Genomic DNA, 22,378 nt, shown 5'->3' with positions numbered 1-22,378 from the left:
TTCTACGATGAACATGTTGGCAATTTCAAAAAAAAAAAAAAAAAAAAAAAACCTCCTTTTTTTTCATTAAAAAGTTTACACAAAGAAAGCAAAAAACATTGCTATTAATTAAAACACAAATGCATCTGAACGTTTAACAAATAATTAATTGTTTTGCAAGTTGAGTGAGTCATCGAATACAATAGATTTTTGTGGATATCTCAACTAAAGGGATCTTCGAAATCAACTAATATTAAACTAATATTATTAAACCATCTCAACGACTAATGAGTTTTCAAAAATCTTTAAACTAGAAATCTCTACTATATCTACTATATATCATTGATGGATAGACACAATCTCACTTCTTTTTCTTCTTCTTCTTCTTTCTCTCTTTACAATGAAAAATACGCATTAGACAAATACATATTTTAAGAGGATCTCCCCTATTCGTGTAATGCGGTGATATTCGGAAAGATGTGAGGAAAGAGATACAGAAACGAGCGTAGCTTAGTAGATGTGCGCACAATCGTTTAGTGACTAAGCACTGACTAGAACTAGAAGACCGAGGTGTAGTCTTCGCTTTGTGATTTGAAACCGCCATCACAGGTTGGTTATCGCTATTCTTACCCATTCGGCTAGTCTCACGTTGAGCACATATGTAGAAAGAAAGGAAAGTTTAGCGAAATTTTATTGTATTTCCATCATTGCTCTGAGTCCTTACCCTGTACTGTTCTCCCAATGGCTAAATGTTTCTTCTGCAGCCATTCCGATACTGATCTAACTAAACAGACCACCTGATCATTAATTTTGATATCAAAATGACTATATAGATATGCTAGCTGCGCTAACGTGCGTTTTACCCTTCGACCACATTAAGAATATCAGGGCATTGCGGCATTACGCAATTTTATGGTTAAGAAATAATATTCTGTTTTAATACGATTTTCTAAGCGGTCTAGTACTTTTCTGAAAAATCTTCACAGTTTTCGTATACAGTAACTGGGACTACTTGTGTTGTTAAAGGACGTTTAACATTTGGAAAATCTTTTCTGATCTCGGCACAGCGTCAACAATGTGACGGCTGCAAGTTCGATCGCTTCGAACTTAAATAAGCAAATTCGATCCGTCTTAAGAATTCTTCTAGTAATTTAGGTTTAGATAGCGATCAAGTGATAGTCAAGCTCTTTGTTTCTTTTCATAGTTTTTAGAGGAAACATTCAAGGGACACTTAAAAGAAGATTCCATCTGCAATTATGTTTGATTAAAAGTTGAAAAACGAACTATACATCATGCAAGTGTTTTAATATTTTGTGTTTGTACGTGTAATGGAAGCAAGCGGAATAGAATGAAGTAATCCTTTATGCGGACAAAAGGCAACAATCGGTCGCAATAACTTTTCATGTAACTGTTTAGCGTGTTAAACAACTTGAACAAGAATTTTCTTCAGTTATTTATTGTAAGTGTGTAGTGAAAGAGACAACAGTTTATCTGGAATTCAACCGAAAATTCTTTACAATTATATTTTGCTTTTGTAAGAATACGCGAGTACGAGAGTAAATTGTCTTCGAGAGGATCTCAACCCGTTATTGAAAGGAAAGCGATCTAGACTTTAATTTTGCGATACTCTTAACTTTTTGTTTGAAAACTCAAATAAAGAAAATTTTCTACAACTAATACAACAGTTTAAAAAAAACAAAACTATGATACAATCTAACGGGCTTTTCGTTTACAAGTTGTATCGATTTTGTCATATCGCCTACTGAAGCTTACACACAATAGTCGGAGATTTCGCTAAAACACTATGCATAGAGGAATTAAATCCAACTACAATAATATTTGATTGCATGCACACACGCGGATGAACGTACGCCAAGAGACTTGTATCCTTATTTACATTTCTCAACAACAACACCGGCAAAAACAACATCTCGAGCGCAAATAATATGAAAAGTTTGTAAAAGTAAAACGCATATAAAAGAAATTGTATATGCTCGATAGGTACACACATACAAATATATATATATATATATATATATATATATATATATACATACGCATACAGACCCATACATACATATATACATACATACATACAAACATTCTTGCACTTATATCTATAAGTAAGTATTTAAAAAAATAAAATAAAATAAAAAGAAAAGAAAAGAAAACAAAAAAAAAAAGAAAAAAAGTGATGTTGGATAACGAACTGAATTAAGAGTGGAACACGTGCAAGCCTACGGGGGACAACAGCGTAAGTAAAACACAAATGTGAATAAAAAGACGTTTGTTATACTTGTGGAACTTGTGTACACGCTGATATACATAGGTGAACAGATATACACTTACACTGAGTGTACAGGGAGTGTACTCGTTATATAGAAGAGTAGCCGTAAACATTTGAGCACAAGAACGTCAAGAATGAAACGTTTCAAAAAAATTCCTTAACGACGCATGAATAAATACCGTTTGTATGCGCTATATAAACAGCATGCATATGTATATATATATATATATATTTACATGCACGATGACCATTATATCGAATTCAAACCAACACCCCAAGAGAACTCTGCATAATTCTTATAGCTTTCATACTGATTTCACTGATTGGTGCGTAGTTGCCCACTGTTGTTGCATTCTTTTGGTCTTTTTTGTTGTTTTTGTTTTTTCGTTTTTGTTTTTTTTTTTTAATAATAATTTCCATGGTATCCCTGGGGCTTTTTATACGGTATCGATAAGCTCTTCTTTACTTCGTTTCTTAGCTTCGTTTTTGGTTATTCTTACAGACTTCCTTAATCAGACTTGTATTTACGCGTTTGCCTCACATGTGTAACCACATTCGCGTATAAATTTAAAACACTTTAATGAAAAAGAGCAAATTAAAAAAAATTAAAAAAAACAATAAAAATTTTTTATGACTTAAGTTATTAACATACGTTAATTACTTACCGCCCATTTGCAATATTCATTAAAAACCAATTAATTTTTGATATTTCTGTTCCTTCCCAATTATTTGGAAAGAAATAATGAAACCTAATAAATGTATAACTATATGCAAATTGTCTTAAGCTTAGATTATCACATTAAGGATCAGCATCAATTTTACTATATCACTATAACATGAACGAAAAATATCAAATCAATCGAAATCGTTTTTTTTTTTAGCCTTAACTAAATTAACAGTTAATAGTTAAGGGTCGAAGAAATTTTCTCGAAATAAATTGCATACACACTCGTTTAAATTAAATACCAAGCACATCGCTAGTCGTTACGAGAAGAGTTAACATCAAAATTCTTACAACAAATCTTTATTCCAATAACTATATGCTATTCTTATAGCGATTTATTTCCCCAGAGCTTTACCTTGCCGCTCGGTCATTCACTTATAAATCAGCAGAATTTTTCCCCTACTTAAAGAACAAATAGATACTGTTTTTCGTCACTTTCACTCTTGTTCTTATTTATATATAAGCATTTTTCGGAAGAATAAAATTAATATCTCTCAGTGGGTTTTCAACTGATTCAAGTAAATTTAACCTCGTAATCCACGCATAAAGATAATCTAGGCACAGTAGATGTGTCTAGTGCTTAATGCGGCTATCCACTTGATTCACGTTGCTCTATACTGCACGGAAGTGACATTGCGCGTCGATCTTCATTTTCCAAAACGATACAACAATACCATGCAAGCTTAAGATCACGTTATCATTTCTGATCAAGGCGAGACCTATCTAACATGTGTAACCCCGCCCTGTTTCTATTGGCCAAGGAACAAGATTGCATTCATTGCAAGTCGACAATTAGACAACTTGCTTGTTCCTCTTCCGAGTTCATGCGAACGTCTCAAAAGATGTAGCTGGCGTCCGCTGCAATCCATAGTAACGCGAATACTCTGGTAATACCCATTTTCGAACGAATTTTCAACGATACACCAAAGGATAACGACTTCGCGATTCTTGTCATGCTGACCAGAGGCGAAGTCAAACTTTCAGACTCAACAGATTTCGTGTTAGCATGGACATGGGAAATGGATGATATTCTGCAAGGAATTTGCCCGACCCAATTAACCGTTTAACCGGACCACACCATACTGACGGCTGATCTGTAATCCCCAACCGATTTTTATAAAATTCAAATATCAGTGCACCACACACATTACACATTAACGGCAAGCTTCTCTTAAGGAAAAAATAAGCAAACAAAAACAGAAGGCAACAGCTGGGCTCACGTTTCCCCTAATGAAATAAAAAAGAAGAAAAAAGAAGTAGTTCCGTTATTTTCGAATTCCTCCAACTTCTTCAGAGATCATTGGACAATGGCAATAAGCATCGTGGATTTGTTAAACTAGAAAGTTAGCAGTGATCTTAACTTGCATTTTTTTTTTATATTTTTTTTTTTTTAGTTTTATTTCAAACAACTTATTTTAGGTGAAAGTTTTTTGTATGAAAGTATGCAACTTCCGCTAATCATTTCTCATAGTCACCCAAGAGAAGAGCCAAATTTTTAAAAATCTACTAGCGGTCGATTTTGTGCTCCGGAGATACATCCGCTGATGCAGGTCGCACGAATGCCGGGATAATCTAGTATCTGAAGAACTTTCGAGTTGCAGTAAATCTTAATTACCAGTAACTGCGGCAATAGCTTGTTGGAATGTTCCCTAAATGAAAACACGAGATAATTTTTGACAAAAACAAAGTCACGGTAATATCACGAGGTGAAGTTACCAAGTCACTTCACATCTTGAACGCATTTTTAGTTATCATAATTACTATATATATTTTTGATGGATACTAAAGTTTCGTACTCTCCGAAAAACTATTTTCATATTAGTCCAGGATAGAAAAGGTGAAGGGGAGCTGCTAAGAGATTTGAGCTGAGCGTAATTTCAAGATCGTGTCGAAGGAGGTCGAAAATGATAATAATGTTGATGGTAGCACTCCTACTCACCTTGTTGGCAATAAATTTATGATGATTTCCTTTTTAAAAGATAAAACAAAAAAAATGCTCAGTATTAATACAAATATATGAACATAAATATGTTCACATTTATTGCAATCATAATTTTCAGTTGATATTTGTTGTTTTGGCAAATTGCAGTCGAAATTTACAACTTTGGAAACTGAAGTGAAAAGAGGAACGACAAATAAACGCAAACATACAAATATATATATGGAGAGAGACAAACAGACAGACAGATAGACAGACAGACAGACGATTGAACGGATAGACGGATGGACGGACGGACGGACGGACGAAGAAACAAACGAAGGCACCGACCATTACAATCATGTACATGATCGTATAAAAAACTTGTTTACTACTCTTTAAGAGATATCAACCAACCTATGCAGGTATGAACGCCTTGGTTTTTATATATGTCTATATACATACTACGTACATATATATGTGTATAATCTCATCCATTTGATACGTGAACATTTTTGCAAAGTATACAAATTTATGCCTCTTAAATTTCTTCTACTTTACGACGATATCACTTTAATGGGATCGTACTGGACGTCCATTCATACCTACGTACATATGTTATATGGTAACTATGTCTGATTGTCTGTTGTTTGTTTGTCTGTCTGCTTGCATTTTTAATTTATTGCTTGCATTCATGTTTTTATATACATATATACATATATATATATACATATGATGATCTTCGCCTAAATGAGCTTTAATAACTTTTGAGGAAACAAGTCTAACAAATAATGTACATATAATATTCATAAAATGCAATTTTTGTATCAAAACGTCTATGTCTACGGTGTACGGTTGTCTGCGTTTTCTTGTACACTTTTCTGCTTCCAATAAAACGTAATCTTCAAATATCAGAATTGATTGAACACTTGCGTCAGCAAATCGTGTGTTTTACCAAAAATATTCCACCTCCACTAGCTTAGACCCATCGTCTCGTCGCATCATTCTCATTATCATCAACAACAACAATAAAAATCATGTGTAAGCAAATCTACTCGCATATCCACTCAGACGTTGAAAACGAACTCTTATAAAAAACAAGAAAAAACAAGAAAAAAAAAAAAACAAACGGTTAATATGGTCGTGCTGCACTCATAGTACACAAACACACGCATCCACCCAGAACTGTTGTTTAATTAGAATAAAACGAACACATGCAGAGGAAATCCAATAAATGTCCTTGTGCACGTGTTCAAATTGAAGGGAATACAAAAAAAAAAAAAAAAAAAAAAAAGAAAAGAAAAAGAAAGAAACGAAGCAACACAATTTAAACACGCACGCACATATTAAAAGAGTGCAGAGAGATGGCAAAGTCGATACCGTGTTGATGACGATGATGATGTTGATGATGATGATGAAGCTACAGTAACAGCGATTTGTAATTTAAAAATGGAAAAAAAAAACAAAATGAAGAAGAAGAAATTTTTTTTTTTCCTTTTGCTGTGAAAGCGAGCACTTCAACACACAGCAGGCCAATATTTGTATAACGAATGAACGAACAACGAATGAACGAAACAACGAACGCACGACACAACTAATGAAGTTGAAGCCGCAAAAAGAGTAGTGTGAGCGTGAGTGTGAGTACTTTTCTCTGTCCCCAGAATTGTTTGTTACGACTTCGACTTCGTCTAACGTAGTAGTAGCAGCGATAACAACACAATAAGGTGGCATTGTTTAAACATAAAATCCAATATCTCATCTCGTGTAATAAAACATGACAATAATTCCCAACATCATGTCACAATATCCCGTATGTAAGCAGAGCGTACAATAATGCCTAACAAAGGATTGTGCTTTTCATGGACAACAAAACCAAATTTTAGCCATTATGTGCGTGTGTGCTTGCAAATCTCTCATAGAAATCTTATTTCCGTTACGCGTATATACATTAACTTGATTCCGGTCACGTGTTTTAACATAATATTCGTACTTATTGTGTTCCTTTCTTTTTTCTTTTATTTCATTTTACTTTTTATATTTATTTTCATTTCATTGTTTGTTTGTTCGCCTTAAAATGTTTCTCAGCATTTTTTCGTTGTTGCTTCCGAAAACCGTTTCAATAGAAAACTCCTCAATGCACACATACATGTCTCGGCATATTGTAATCGTGACATTAATGCAACCACCGTTACTTTTGCACGTGCTTGCTTTAAATATTTGTTAGAAAATATACCGGAACTTTGCTGGCAAAGCGGAAATCATGAAACCATAAATTTTGAAGAGCATGCGGGAGGGATTCCATACGCATTTCACCTTTTTCTCTCGTCTTTGGTTTCGCTAACTACATAGTAATACGTACTACGTAGTACATAGTACTCTGCTAGGTGTTCCCATAGTTTGGGGGAAAGAGGAAAATTGAATTATATTACACTTTGCAATATTAAACTTTATATTTATAGTAATGTGTATGTATGTGTGTGTGTGTGTGTGTTTATGTTTTGTTCGTAAATGGATATAGATATATATATATATATATATAGGTTTGTTCTTCTTTTTTATTCTTTTTAATTTTGAAAAATCAATATCTGGGAGGCGCTTACCACGGCAGCCATTGCTGCGCAGTAAATTCAAGAGATTTCAGTTCACATTACCATCGAATTATTATATAAATATATATATATAGAACTTTTCATCGGACTTGGAGAGTTAAATTCTCCATAATATTTTTTCTTTGTTTTTTCTGTTGGAGATTTTTTAAAGTTTCTCATTAAAGTTTACATCAAAAATTTACATTTAAAGTAAGATATAAAAAAAATAAATAAATAAATGAATAAATGAATAAATGAATAAAACCAAGTAAGAAAGTTGTATTTATCCCAGAAAGAAGGAATTATCGATATCGAAAACCTAAGCCCAAGCCATACAATACAATATTTTATTAGAATAGACACGGACGTGTCGACTGGATCAGTGGGAATATCGCGATGGTTGGCAATAGTCTTTATGCTGGGACTTTCGAAAATAGTTTTCCTAATTTTGTTATCTTAATATGTCTTAATTTATTTATTATTAATAATTACACTTTTTTCTATTTATTCTGGGCGTGGTTGTAGGTGATTTTTTTTCCATAAATTCCCGTTAGTCAGTATAAGACTAACTTCCACTGAGCTTTGAACCATTATAAATTATTAATTGTAATTTCTATTGTGTCGTCTGTTATGGGCATGGTTATCGTCAAACTAGGACTCTCTTGATTTGTGACCACCAACACGACGAACACATTTCTGTCGTATGTGTGTCAGTTGTACATCTTCATTTATGTGACCGTAAGCTTTTCAATAGCCGATGACAAATCGACGGCCAGACAGAAAGGATTATATTGATTCAAAATCAAAATACTTAGATATATGAATAATTTTCCGGAATACATGAAGAAATTGTTATCGCCGTCACTAAGGTAAGTATATATTCAGAGAGAAATCTTCCGTGTAAACGAAGATGGATTGGATTGCTCACATTTAAGCTTACGAAAAAGTCATTCGTGTTCGGCACGTTAAACAGACGGAAGACACACCAACTTAACGAAAGAAGCTTCTGCTGAATTTTCTTAGGAAAAATCGCACTATTCGCGTGACTGTAACACAATATGATTTCGATTTATTCGGAAAGAGTGCATTTGACATGACATCAAGGCCATGCAAAAAGCTTATGCCAACAAATCTGAACAACATCTACACAATTGACCTAAAATACTCGTCTGATATGCATTTCAGTCATGAAAACCGCTGTAAAAAGCCTGAAGTAAAGTCTTTAGTGTTTATTTAGTGTTTTTTGTTTTCATTTTGAAAAAAATCGTACTTTACCTAAAGACGCGGTCATTAATAATAGATCTTTGTCTTTACTCTCGTTTTTCATTATAGATTTATTGTATATTTGTACTTATACGGTATAAATTTCAATTGTTTACAAGCTTACCTTCAGTGTCAACATGTAGCATATCCGCCATTTTGCATGTTACTCTGGCTTGAGCTTGCTTGGGATGAAAATGTAATAAAATCGAGTTATAAAATCGAAAATATTATACGAGACTTTATTACGAAAAACGATGAAAATTCGTATAAGTCCGTCCATCTCCAGCAATAACAATGCAGTGATACTTAGGAGAGTAGTGGTACTACAAAGTTTATAGATATGCGAAAATGGATCGACGACTATTTCGCGTCCAAACCATAGATGTTGGCATCCATACTTGAAGCACATTGATATACGAACACTAAACGATAGTTTGTAGACAATTAAATTTTTTATTATATTAGCATCAACGTCCAAGTTATCTATAATCAAAATTTCGAAAGAACCGAACTCGTCATATTCGCTTTATGGAGGAATCAATTTCGATTTTCAGAACTTATTTATATACATATAAATATACATATATACATGCATAATATATTAAAATTATAAGTATTCGTCGGTTTAGAGCAAATTAAGCTAAATCTGTAGGTGTCGTGAAGCGGCAGCCTGCAGCTGAATAGACAACAAGTGACCGAATGATACACTATTGCAACCTTTTTTCATCTTCTTCTAACTTAAGAGTCGACTCAATGAGATATCTTTATTTTCAATTTTTATTTCAACATATATATATATATATGATATATATTATGACAATATTATGAACATTTGAAAAATTCTTTTATTATAGAAGAAGAAGTGTTTTTGCTAAAACATGGTTTTATCTCTCTCTCTCTCTCTCTCTCTGTCTCTCTCTCTCTCTCTCTCTCTCTCTCTCTCTTAACTAACGAAATGCTGTTGATAATCTAAATTGACTTTGTTCTAATTTCAGGGAATAATGCGAAAATTTCTTTATGTGATACGATTCGCACAAAATAATTGCATGCAACGACTAACGATCGCTATTCATATTTATGGTGGCAGAGGTCAAAGTTGCAGTATTACCGCAATAAAAATAAATTTAAATTATGATACACTTGCGTGCATATAACAACAATAACAACAACAGCAGAAACGACAAGTAATGCCGTTCAACGTTACCATTAAACTGAAACACATCACAACCAAGACTAGACTATAAAATGACACCCAATGAAGAGTTCAAAAGATCACAGAAAAAAATCAAGACATAAGACCGCATCGTGCTACAATAGCTACAACAACGGTGCACCAACTAGAAAGTCTTTCTGGGAATTATTACAACATCGGACAGAATCTAAAGCAATGCTATGTACACAGATCGTGTTGTGTTAGTAATGTGCAGAGGAGGTTGTGTACGATTGGTATTTAGCTAAAGACCAATATATATATATGTATATATATATATATATATATAAACAGTAACACATACATATATACACAAATACATAGACGATAGTGCAAAGAAGTGCAACATTGCATTGCTCTAAATGTCTGAGATTTAAAGAGAAAAGATTTCTTTTAAAGTTGATTTTTCATTTTACTATTGTTGTTGTTGTTGTTGCTTGTTATTGTTGTTCTTGTTGTCGGTTGAGTGTGTTGTTTGTGTTGTTTATTGTACAGTGGTTAAAGGTTGCTTGTTGTCTATCTTTACGAAGTTTTTTCTTTTCTTTCTTTTCGTTTTATTTTACTCTTTTTTTTTTTATTTTATTTTTTATTTTTTACTTTATATCATTATATAGTGGCAGCGTAGTGGTTATTGCTGCTGTTATTATTGTTGTTGTTTTTGTTGATATTCTTTTTTAATGTTGATCATGTGGCACATGGAGTAGAGTAGCTGTTTTCCTAGATAGTAGATGGAGGAATGAAATCATATTGGTTAGCTTGGTTAGTTAGTAAGTGGTGGCTGTTGTTGAGTTAGTTAGTTAGTTAGTGAGTTGGTTGGTAGTAGTCTAGTGGAGAAGATGAGATACTTGGCAACTGATTAGCTCAGACACAACAATAACAATGTACATGTTTTAACATTTTCGACTAAATTTTTTTTTCCTCTGTGTGTGTGTGTGTGTGTGTGTTTTTTTTTTTTTCTTCTTTCTTATATCGGTCCCAGTGGGCTGAGAATGGCTGAATGAATGGTATTTACAAAATCCTGGATGTGGTAAGCAATGTGGGATTGCGGAGCGGTGGTGGACTTCAAGTCAACAAATCGTGTACGTTGTTATAAAAGTCAGTAACATTATTTTTTGAGGATTTTTTTTTCTCGTTTTCTTCTGATCGCTATTGTTGACTCTATATAAACATGTATATATGTATATATATATATATATATATATATAGCATCATCAAGGAGACAGCAGCAGCTGTGCATTACAGCTTACCATACTCGTTGCCTTGTAAACTATTTTCTAGTTAATGTCGGTGACTGTATACATATATATATATATATATATATATATGTATATATATGTGGTTTTAAAGAGTATAGGTGGTGCGGTGGTGATAGTTACACGGTATGGTGTTACTACTGTTACTCCTTCCTCTTTATCACTACAGTTTAGGCAAACGATTTAACTTAATTTTTCCAGTGAGTATTAGTCAAACTTAAACACTAACTAAAGCACGCTAAACCAAAAACAATAATAGCAACAATAACAGCAACAACAGCAACAACAGCAACAGCAACAGCAACAACCATCAACATTTTCTAAGCAATTGGAAAACCAATGTTACTTTCCGGTTGTTTTTTTATCGCTGATATCGTTTCTATTAAAAAGTTGGCATACCATAGATGGGGATTTGCTTGCTTACTTGTGCCTTGTCTTAGGGAGTTGCTGTACATGATTTGCGATCTTATCAATAGGAATTGAAATGAAATAATTTACCAAGTTATGATGAAGTTAATTGTGTGCATTAGTTGAGTAGATCTGCTGCTGTTACCAGTATTGTTTTTCTATGTTTTTCATTTGGCGAATACTTACGGTTTGTTACTCTGTTCCTTTTATCTATGTGTAGTTGTTATGCATTTTCTTGTGATAGTGTCTGTTATAATTGTTGCAGCTGGTGTTTCTCTGTATGTTTTATATTAATTTTCTTCTTTTTTTTTTTATTTATTCTTTTACCTCTTGCCAAAATGAATAATGGTATCTGTAGAAGTTTTTACTGTGATTTTTATAAAAGCTTTCTTTGTCAATTCGTTTAGGAGGTAATTAATCTTCAAATGAGAGTTCGTTGAAATATTAGTCTATTACGATAATCGATGAAAACGAATCTGTAGTAAAAGATATTTTTTATTTATTTATATATTTATTTATTTATTTATTTTTTTTTTTGCATCCATAAATGGATACAATTTTAATTGATCTGTCTTTTCATTTTATCTACGAGGTGCGTCAAATTAACAATGAATTCGATCGCTAAGCTTATACATGCATACGATCAAGTATAATCTTTTTCATACCCTACATTACAGTTAGAGGCTTAATGTCGTATTCTTAAAAGATGCTTAACATCATTTAAGTTTTCATTTTATATCTGAATTTTCAGATAATAATGCTGACAACGATTCTTTAATGACAAATATTGCGTATTTAACTCATCACAATACCTTGGCCAAAAGCATTAGAGAAAACTCTTTCAACTTAAGTGTGCATCTCCTTTAACGAAGACAAGAACATCCACAACTACGCATTAATGCAAAAAAAAAAATATATTAAACTTATTTCCGGATCCGGATCCGGCTCCGCCTTAACTCTACATTTCCTGTGATAGAGAGATCGCAAAGGTGACACCTTTGGTCTTTTCACGGTCTAGATATAGGAAGAAATACTAAACGAAATCCCGGTCTCCTTTCGGAATATCATCACATTATTATATATGGGTGAAAGTTTAACCTGTTTTTTACTGCTCGGTACAGTTATTGTACAATTTTCTACTTAATACATCTTTGCGTTACATTCCTTTTTTTTTTCTTTTTTTTTTTTTTTTTGGAAAAGTTTCAAGCAGATTTGTTTTTAAACGCGCCCGCCACCTTATCATGAAGATATTAATCGAAAGTAAATCTTTCGTTAGGTTTTATGATTGTAGCTTTTGTTTGGATGCCACTTAAAAACTTTGCGAATTTGCTATGAAACTTGAAAAATTTCTTGTCTACAAGCACTCACTTCCTGTGTTCCATTTTTTAGGCAATTTTGTTCACAGTTAGTTTATGTTATTTTTCAAATGCCAAGAGCGAACCGCAATCAAAAGCAATTTTTCTTGCGCTTAAGCTTTCAGGCCTGAGATGTTCTTGAGCCCGTAAAATATTAAAGCTAACAAAAGGCAGTTTTCTCTGATATTGCCGGGAGGAAAGCATGAACACATCCTTTTGTTGTCGTTCTAAAAGTAAAAAATGCTATTTGTTGGACAGAACACAGAGTCGAAATATCGAAATATGCATTCACGGCCCTGGGGCTGTTTTTAACGATGCAAAAGATACTCTCTGACAGCAGATATCCGCCCCATTTACATCCTACATCCATTCAAGATTAGAGTGCATTTCGCAAGTTTGCGCACAGATGTTGCTTGGGGCTCTCGACTGGATATGACATAGGGAAAACAAATGGATGACAAACACATATCCAACACACACCTTGATACTGTGCAGGATCAGCTTAATTGTGGGCTGTGGGCTGTGTCGGGTTTATGCATGCATACATCCCACAAACATGGAACAATTTAGTCCATTAATTAAATCCTTTATTAGAAAAAATCGGCTTTCTTGACGGTCTCACCCATTCACCTCAGACCGACCCGCATACCGCACAACACATTATGGCAAAGCATCGTTTTTTACGCCTTTACGCACATTGTATGCCTTTACAAATCACCTAAAGCTATACAGATTTGACGTAGGTTGTAAGTCAAAAAATCGGGAAATTGTGGCTGTGCGTAAGGGTCACGTTACCCTAAGAGCAATGGCTCCCTATAAGTATAATACACTTGCCATTAAACTGACAAAAGAATGCTCTCTTGGCTGACTGCTGATTATGGGCAGGATAGCGCCGTAATGGCTACCCCGAAGTTTCGTGGGGACGCTGCACAAAAACCTATTAAAGAGCCCTCAACTTCAGCCGGAGTTGCAAGAAAGCTGCTTGATATCCATGTATTTCTTATTCCGTCATTTCAGGAGTAACAGAGCGACCTTCAATGGGAATCATCCTACTATTTAAGGAGGCGTTGGTTACGGTTTTATCATGCCTACTTCGAGGACATATTAAGTGTATTGGAAACTCCATCCGTTCCGATCGAAAAAAATTTCAATGACTGTGCGCATCATTATTTGACGCATACTTGGCTCTCCCTTTTCGTCGCTGAATGCTTACGAACTAACCTAGCAAATGATCTAAAACGAAGGTGATTCGTTGATTAAGAAGCAACGGTGTACCCACGGCCACTTACACAATTCACTTACGCCACTTTATTTCGAGCAAACTTCAAAATGGAAGAAATCCTACAGAAGTGAGTAGAAATTTCTTGAAAGTGTTCGATAAAGGTGCTGTTGGATGGTACGACAAATTTCAAACAACCAATATGGACTTTTCTGATAAGCCACGTTTTTGGCGGCAATCTTCAATCGACGGCGATACTGTCAAAATCATATAGGAGTAAAACCCTAGACATAAAACTTGTCGCTTGAAGACACACCGACTATACTGCGGCCGACTTCCTTCCTCTTTTCATATTAAAAAAAAATAAAGTGGACAGAGAAGACATGCGGTACATCCGTTTTTGTTTTTTTTTCAACCAAAAAAGAGAAGCGAATATATTTGTCGCCTACAGCTCCTCTAATATCAGTAATTTTTCTTCTTATATTCCCTTTCGTCAAAATCAATATTATGTCTCTCCAAGGTGGGTTACAAATGATTTCAAGATGATTCCGAAAAGTGGGTATAAAGTACTCAGGCTAAGTATCGGCATAGAAATCTTCCTTTCTCACGAGTCCACTTTGAAAAAAAATTGTAGAAACTTTGATGATTATTTTTAAAAGTCATTTAACATATAACACATTTAGGCATTTCCATACATAATACGTACAGTCGGAAAAATAAATTTATTTCATCTTGAAAGAGTTATTCGGCAGCTTTTTTTATATGTTACTTTTATACAAAAATTCCAAATCAAAGAATCTCGAAACTTATTTCTAGTTCTGCGCAATTCTTAGAATTGCCTTAAGTTATATTTTTTTTATACTTAACGTAAAAGATAATAATGAACCCCTCCCCTTGGGAAGTCCAAGCCAAAGCATAATCGATCCCATAAAAGGCGAACATGTTTGGTCGGCATAAGGTCTTCTCTCTGTGAGTGAGAATAGCCCTGCTTCGCTAACCCTTCACCTAATTGTCTGTGTGGAGCTCTCATAGGGATCAACTAACAGAAAATTTCGACTTCATGACACGCTCTTAGCAATTTTTCTAACATAATCACTATCACTTCAAGGTAGATATAAATTTCTAGGTTTCTTATTATTATGTTATTTATTTAAAACTAAACTATTCAATAAAAATTCAACTTGAAATAAAGAATAAGCCAGGTAAAGGAAGTCTATGTGTACTCTAACCTAAAACCTAGTGAATGACAAGAGACAGAAGTGATTATGCGAAGTTACATGATTGCATCAAATATTTTTCTAGGTAGATATTATCTACCTAGTGTGATGTGTGTTTATTCTCCGAGATGTTTTTGGAGTAAACTTGTATAGATTGATTTTTTATTTAGAGTTCATCTGACTTGACTATTATGCATCTATGCATTTCATATTATCTTTGTACCGTGCAAGAATAATTTTAAATTCAATTTTCTACCGTCTCGCATATTTTTTATACATCGAATTTTTCCTTTAAGTACCAGTCCAATAATCAAACATAGCTATAAATATACGTAAAATATTTCTCACTTTAAAGAGTCCACCGGAAATGAAGAAAAAAAAAAAAAAAAATGTAAATAAAAATAAAATTCTGCTATAAAAAGCATAAAATATGTATAAGAATGTTGAAATGATAGATACATAAAAATCAAAATGGCTGCTCCAGGTGCCGCAGAGATATACATAAAAGTGTTCTGATAAGAGCTGCATGAAAAGCTTACCAAAAGTAAGGCGTTGCCATAACATTGCGCAATGAATAAATGAGTACGAAAAAGAGCTGCATTTACTGAAGAACGCTTCACTCTCTCTTTCTATCAGTGATTTTATTTACCACTCGCTCTTGTGATAAGAGAATTTTAGGGAAATTTTACTATACACGTGTATGTGGGAAATTTTTAATATAACAGTTGTTCGAGCACCAGGTGCAAGTAACTCGGTTGGTCGAACTTTATAGGTATAGATGTTCAGGGTGTTTCTTGGTTGCGAATAATTATTGCAAATGGACAGATAGTTGAATAGAACGTTTAAAATATATATATATATATATATATATATATATATAAAATGCAGGGTGATCTTAATGAATTTTTCGTAATAAGTGAAACGATAAATGGCACTTGTATGCTATTTTAATGAGTGAACGAGCGCGCATACACACTTTTCCTGCAATCAGCAGTACACGTGACCAACGGTATGCTATATACGATGGCATACGGCTCATTAAAATCATGACAAGCATTACATTGTACATTGTTTGAGATAAAAATCACTTCTTACCGTCTTAGAGATTTATGACAAACGCTTTACATAATCTACCCAACGCTGCTGAAATATATAAAATAATGTAATTCGCTAAATAAAACATGCATCCATCTACCATCTCGACTCGCCCACCCTTGTCCTCGCCATCATCATTAAGTCGATTCGTTCAAATGTAAAAGTTGATAATTTCATCCTTTTCATTTTTATCAAATAATTATAAATATTTATGCATCTAAGCATCTCTCCTATACTCAATATGCCGCAATAATATTTTTGTTTTGTATTGACATGACATTTTCAACATTTATACAGACGCGATTAATATCGTTTACTTGTGTCATATTCATGTTATCGTTGCCTTACTATGTATATATATATATATATATATATATATATGCATATATATAATGCTATATATTGCTTGAGTGCGTGTGTCCGTTGCAAGAAACCTCCTGCTGTAAATCTCTTGTTTAAACTTTATTGTTAATGTCTTTCTTTGGTACGCACATACAGGATTATGTGGCATGTCTTTGGTTGATTTCGCGCTTTGTGTCCCCAACCAGCCAAGATTTAAATATAGAAAAGAAAAAAAAAAAAGACAAAAAAACAAACTCTCGCAGCCAGTAATCACACTTTATGACTTACGGCCATTCGTGCATGTGATTGTGTGCATATATATATATATATATATATATATATATATATATTATATTATGTTAATATGTGTGTATGCGTGTTGATCATAAATTTACAAATTTGCATATGTTTTGAGTCAAAAACGTTTTGCTTGTCTTTTATTTTATTATTTTTCAAATTCTCATATTGCAGTCATATCAACGCTTTATGTTACTCGCAGAGTTTCAAATTATTTTATGCTTTTAGCCTTTGGCTAAATATGACTCAGTCGACGGGTTGGCTTGACTTTATGACAAATTTTACTGCCGTGATTTTAGTTTAATTTAAATATAATTTTTTTTGTTGATTTTTTTTGTTTCCTTTATTTTTTATTTATTTATATATATTTTTTGTTTTGTTTTTTTTCTTTTTTTTTTTTTTTTTTTGTATTTAATATTTAACTCAAATATATTCGATATAAATTTAAACTAATATAAGAAAAAATTATAACTTTATTAAAATCAAAGTCAATAAGAGAAGTAAATAAATTTTTGTTATATAATATATATTCTTAAGTAATTGAAAATGATTTGCATTTTTTATCGAAATGCAAATCTATTCGTTCGGGCTTAAGAGGGACATAAGTACCTCCCAATTGCAAGAGCGTTGAGTAAACATTACTTCTCAGGGAGGATTTTGCTTAATGTTTTCACCGTCTGCAAATTCGCATTTGTTCTTTTATTCTCTAAGCGCCTCTGTCTGCGAGACGTAAACCTTATAGGTAGGTTATCGATTTAAATAAAAAATGATAATGTTACGCTACAATTCGTACAATGAGATTTACATCGACAAAATCAGGTCAGGCGCTCTATTATGGCATTATTAACAAAGCTTCTTAAGTTCATCATAACTAATTGACTTTTAAGATTTTTATGCCACAGACAGTTTGGCTACGAAAATGAAGATCATCAAATAAAAATTTGTAGAGCCATTTTTGCTCTTGTTGAACGTAACCATGGACGATACCTGAATTAAACCGCAAACTCAAAGATTTATCTGAAAAATTTTTCTTCTTCATGTGTCCAAATAAAATTGAAATTTAAGGAAAAATCGTTTAAGGAACAACGCTTTATATAGATGACTTTAAACTCCCGTAACATTAATCTCAAGCTGCGCTATGACACGTTAGAACGTTACATTCCATTATTAATTCTCAATCGACAGTAACAGCGTTTTGAATATGAGCCAAAATTCAAAGAAATTTCGTTATATCTCACAATATCACTTCCGATCCAATCGATAGGGCTGCGTAGAATTCGTTTTGTTTACGATGACAAGCGTGAGCAGCACACAAATGGTTTGTTTATTTCCTCCCCGAAAACGTTGATGTTAAAGATGACGCGTTGCGTTCTACACGATCGTCACCAGTATTTAGTTAAGTTATTGAAATCCTTCGTCCTTTGATGGCATTGCTTCGAAGGTAAACATTGACTACAACACAATGTTGTAACCTTCGGGTAAATCTGGATATAAAAGATACTTCAAGAACCATATGAAATAGCAATGGAAAATTTAGTGGACTGAGTTTTCATCTGTGAACAACTGGAAGTTGGAAGCAAACATTAACGTGTAATTTTTGTTAAACTTGATAGGACATGAAGAAAAACAACCGTGAAAACCGTACCAAAAAGTTTGTGTCCTTCAAAAGTGATAAAGCCGTATAAAAGTTGAAAACAAAGTCTGCTCCGGTGCTTTGTGCTTGATAGGATCGAAAGAGAATAATGCGTTATGAGTTGCTCCAATCTAACCAGATAATTGATGCCCATTCTCTCATATAAAAAACGAATGTGACTAAAACGTGTAGCTAAGATAAAACGCCCATAATTGATCAAAAGGAAAGGCATCGTCTTCCATTGCGACGATGCCAGAGTGAACCTATTTTCAATGAATCGATAAAAATTGGAAAATCTTAGCTAGAAAGTTCTCTGCTCGCTTCCATTGCCTTCTGTTTCACTGTCGACGTAACCCCCTACACAGCCTGCGGAAATCTCTTGGCTTTATTTCCCGCCTGGAAATCTAAGAAATTCTACATTAATTGCATAATTTTTTTAGCACAGAAATGTCAAGGGATTAGCAGCAGAAAAATAAAGATCGGTTTGTAACTATTATTATTATATTTTACTTGAATATTTTTTTTTTTTTTATCAAAGAGACCGTTTCATTCTATATGTATGTCCGAAGAAATTTTCCTACGTTTGGGATTGTTTTTGTCTATGATATTTTTAGTATATTCTCGACTATAGTTTAAAATAAGAGCAGTAGATATTATTTTAAATTTCGCGCCATCTCAACATACTATTACGATTGTGTTGACATGTATTATAAAAGAGGAAGGTATTGAGTTATGGGTATTGAATGTGAACGATTATGATCATGACTGGTGTGAGTAAAATTACTCTGGACGCTTAAGTTTTTTTTCTTCGGGTTGGTTGCGTAAATCAGCAAAACCGTCTCAAATTTGTCGCTTCATTCATCTAATAGAACTAATCGAGCAATCTCTTCACATACAATGATAGTGAAAGTGAAAATTTAATGTAATTTCCGAGATGGTTGTGTACTTTTTGAAAAATTTTGCTGGCTCCATGTTTACAAAGAATGGATCAGTTACAGAACAATTTTGGCTGCTTTCACTTCTATCTAAGGTTATTGCTGCTCTCTACTAAACAGAAGGCACCGCCATCTGCTACACAATTCGTGCAATAATACCTCTCTCCGATAATCGAATTAAAATCGATTAAATAATCAATTTTTGCGCTCATTCTCGTTTATTCGTATGTCTATGTCTGCGTGTAAAAATATAATATAAAAACAAGTAAAAACTCTATACCGGACACAGCCCACCGTTAAATACCCAACGCTAAGTTATATTTATTCATAGAAAGGCTTTTCAAAATAAGGCATTATATGGTAAGTGATCGTAAAAGTGGTCCTATCGGAATCGTTTTATTTAATAGCGTACCGACATTATGCGGCCACGATAGACAGACAAGCTAAGAATCATTTTCTGAATCGATCGATGTAATAAAAGATGGGTCTATCCTAAGCCCTTCTGAATGTTACATATATCCCAGAAAAGTTAGTGCACTCTTATACCGAAGAGTAACGTAGAGTATCAAACCTTGATTTTGAGTACTTAAAGTATTTAAATGTAGGCATTCTCCTCTCTAGTTCTAGTCTTACGATATTGCGATCATCAACAATCGTTAGAGAAATGCAACTAAACCGGGGCCCAATATTCTATCTCAAGTCTTGAGTGCATCTAACTATGAATGAATGGTTTAAGAATTTAAAAATCCCATATTTCGAGGCCAACACAAAAGCAATTCGTCAGTTAACTGTAGAATTCGCTTAAGTCTAAAACGTTTGCCGTTAATTAGCGATTCGTCTTTTAATGAATAAAAGCCTTAATTGCAGTGTTACGTGTTATACCCACAAAAGATCCACACGAGCCTATTAAATTAATGAGAATAAATGAAACTCCCCCTCTGACGACAAGTTGACAAATATGAGGACACAAAAGACACGTGTCTTACTTTTGTCAAACGAAACACTAAATAAGAGAAGTTAGATGAAGTTAGTTGTATGACTGACGCTGTTATTACGTTCAATTTGAAATTTGAAAAGAAAAATTTGAGCATAATTAAAAAGGAAAGAAAAGATGAGCAATAGAGGGGGAATAATAACGAAGGAAGAAAGAAAAGTATTAAACGCTTGATTTGCATTTATGGCACGTTTGAAGCGTTCATTCATACCCCTAATGGTAAGATGAAAGCTTAAAGCGTTTTATACAAAGTCATTTATATAAATGTCTCGATTAAAGTGCGCAAGTTAAGGCACTTCCTTAAGGAACGTATGGTCACAGGACTTGTTTTTTTTTTTTTTTTTTTTTTTTTTTTTTTAATTTTAAAACAAACTATATAAAAAAAAATTTTTTTTGTTTTTAATAAATAAAAAAAAAAAAAAAAAAAAAAATTGAAAAAAAAAAAAAAAAAAAAAAAAAATACAAAAATGAAACTAAGGAATATATATATATATAATATATATCTCATATACATTTCTCTTTTAAGGTAAAGTAATGAATAGTTTCTTTAGTATGCAGCGGTTATGTTCAGCATATTTAAGGGCCGCATGCTTTCTGTGTCGTGATTAAAGGCCACGTGTCAATTGTCGCTGTTTTCGTCGTCGTCATCGTCATCGTCATCGCCCCATAATGTCACAATGAATATCAACGCAGCATTGGCGTTACAACTCTTTCCGTACGCTTGCCATTCCATATAGCGAAAATAAAACATGAACAGAGCAGTCTGTCTGATAGTTGGGCCACCCGTGCCTATCATTTTGCTGAGCATATAATGTTTTATACGTCAAGCATATTTATATAAACAAACATAAGCATTTATTAGTTCGCTGTAGAGAGGTCATGACGCCTGTAAACTAAGTGTTTCTTGCGCCCGTTTATTTTTTCTTTTCCTTTTCGTTTCGCTTCCATCCAACAGACAGCTGCATTTATAGTTTTTGTATAATTTAAATATTGTCATTATATCGTTATCATCGTTTTCTATTCGTTCATTTATTTATTTTTTACTTTTTTTGGTTTTTTTCCTTTAGTTTCACCAAAAAATGCAAATATATTTCCCTAAAATCTATAGAAACCTTACCAGCCAAAGCAAATTTCCTTCAAAATATTCTCGTTGATATGCGCTGATATGTTCGAAAAACCGCAAAATTCACAGAAGCTTTTGTCATCAGTACCAGTTCACAGGCAGTCAGTCAGTCAGTCAGTCAGTCAGTCAGTCAGTCAGTCTATGAGTTCAGTCGTGAGTTCAATTTGCACGTGGTCGAGTTTTTTTTTTTTTTTTTTGATTTTTCTTTTTTGTTTTTATTTTGCAAATCTCCTCCATTTCCATAGATTTCACTGCCATACGATTCCTCAGTAAAATTATTTGATTGTACCTCTCTAACCTCTTGGCAATTGATGTCTATTTTTATACGAGCTTTGTATCTCCCTGCGAAATATGCATGAAGGCGCTTAACTTACCGTCGCTATATACATTTTCACATCACACAATATCATTTTCGCTCATAAATTTCAGTTCAAGAAAATTATTTGCATGAAGTCTAAAATAAAATGAATAAAAAAAAAGAAAAAAGACCCAAGCAAGAAAGTTATGTTCGCCTCAGGACGAATCTTTGACACCCACC

This window comes from Glossina fuscipes, unplaced genomic scaffold (genome assembly GCF_014805625.2).
Source record: "Glossina fuscipes isolate IAEA_lab_2018 unplaced genomic scaffold, Yale_Gfus_2 1, whole genome shotgun sequence".
NCBI lineage: Eukaryota > Metazoa > Arthropoda > Insecta > Diptera > Glossinidae > Glossina > Glossina fuscipes.
Note: the sequence above shows the minus strand (reverse complement) of the source record.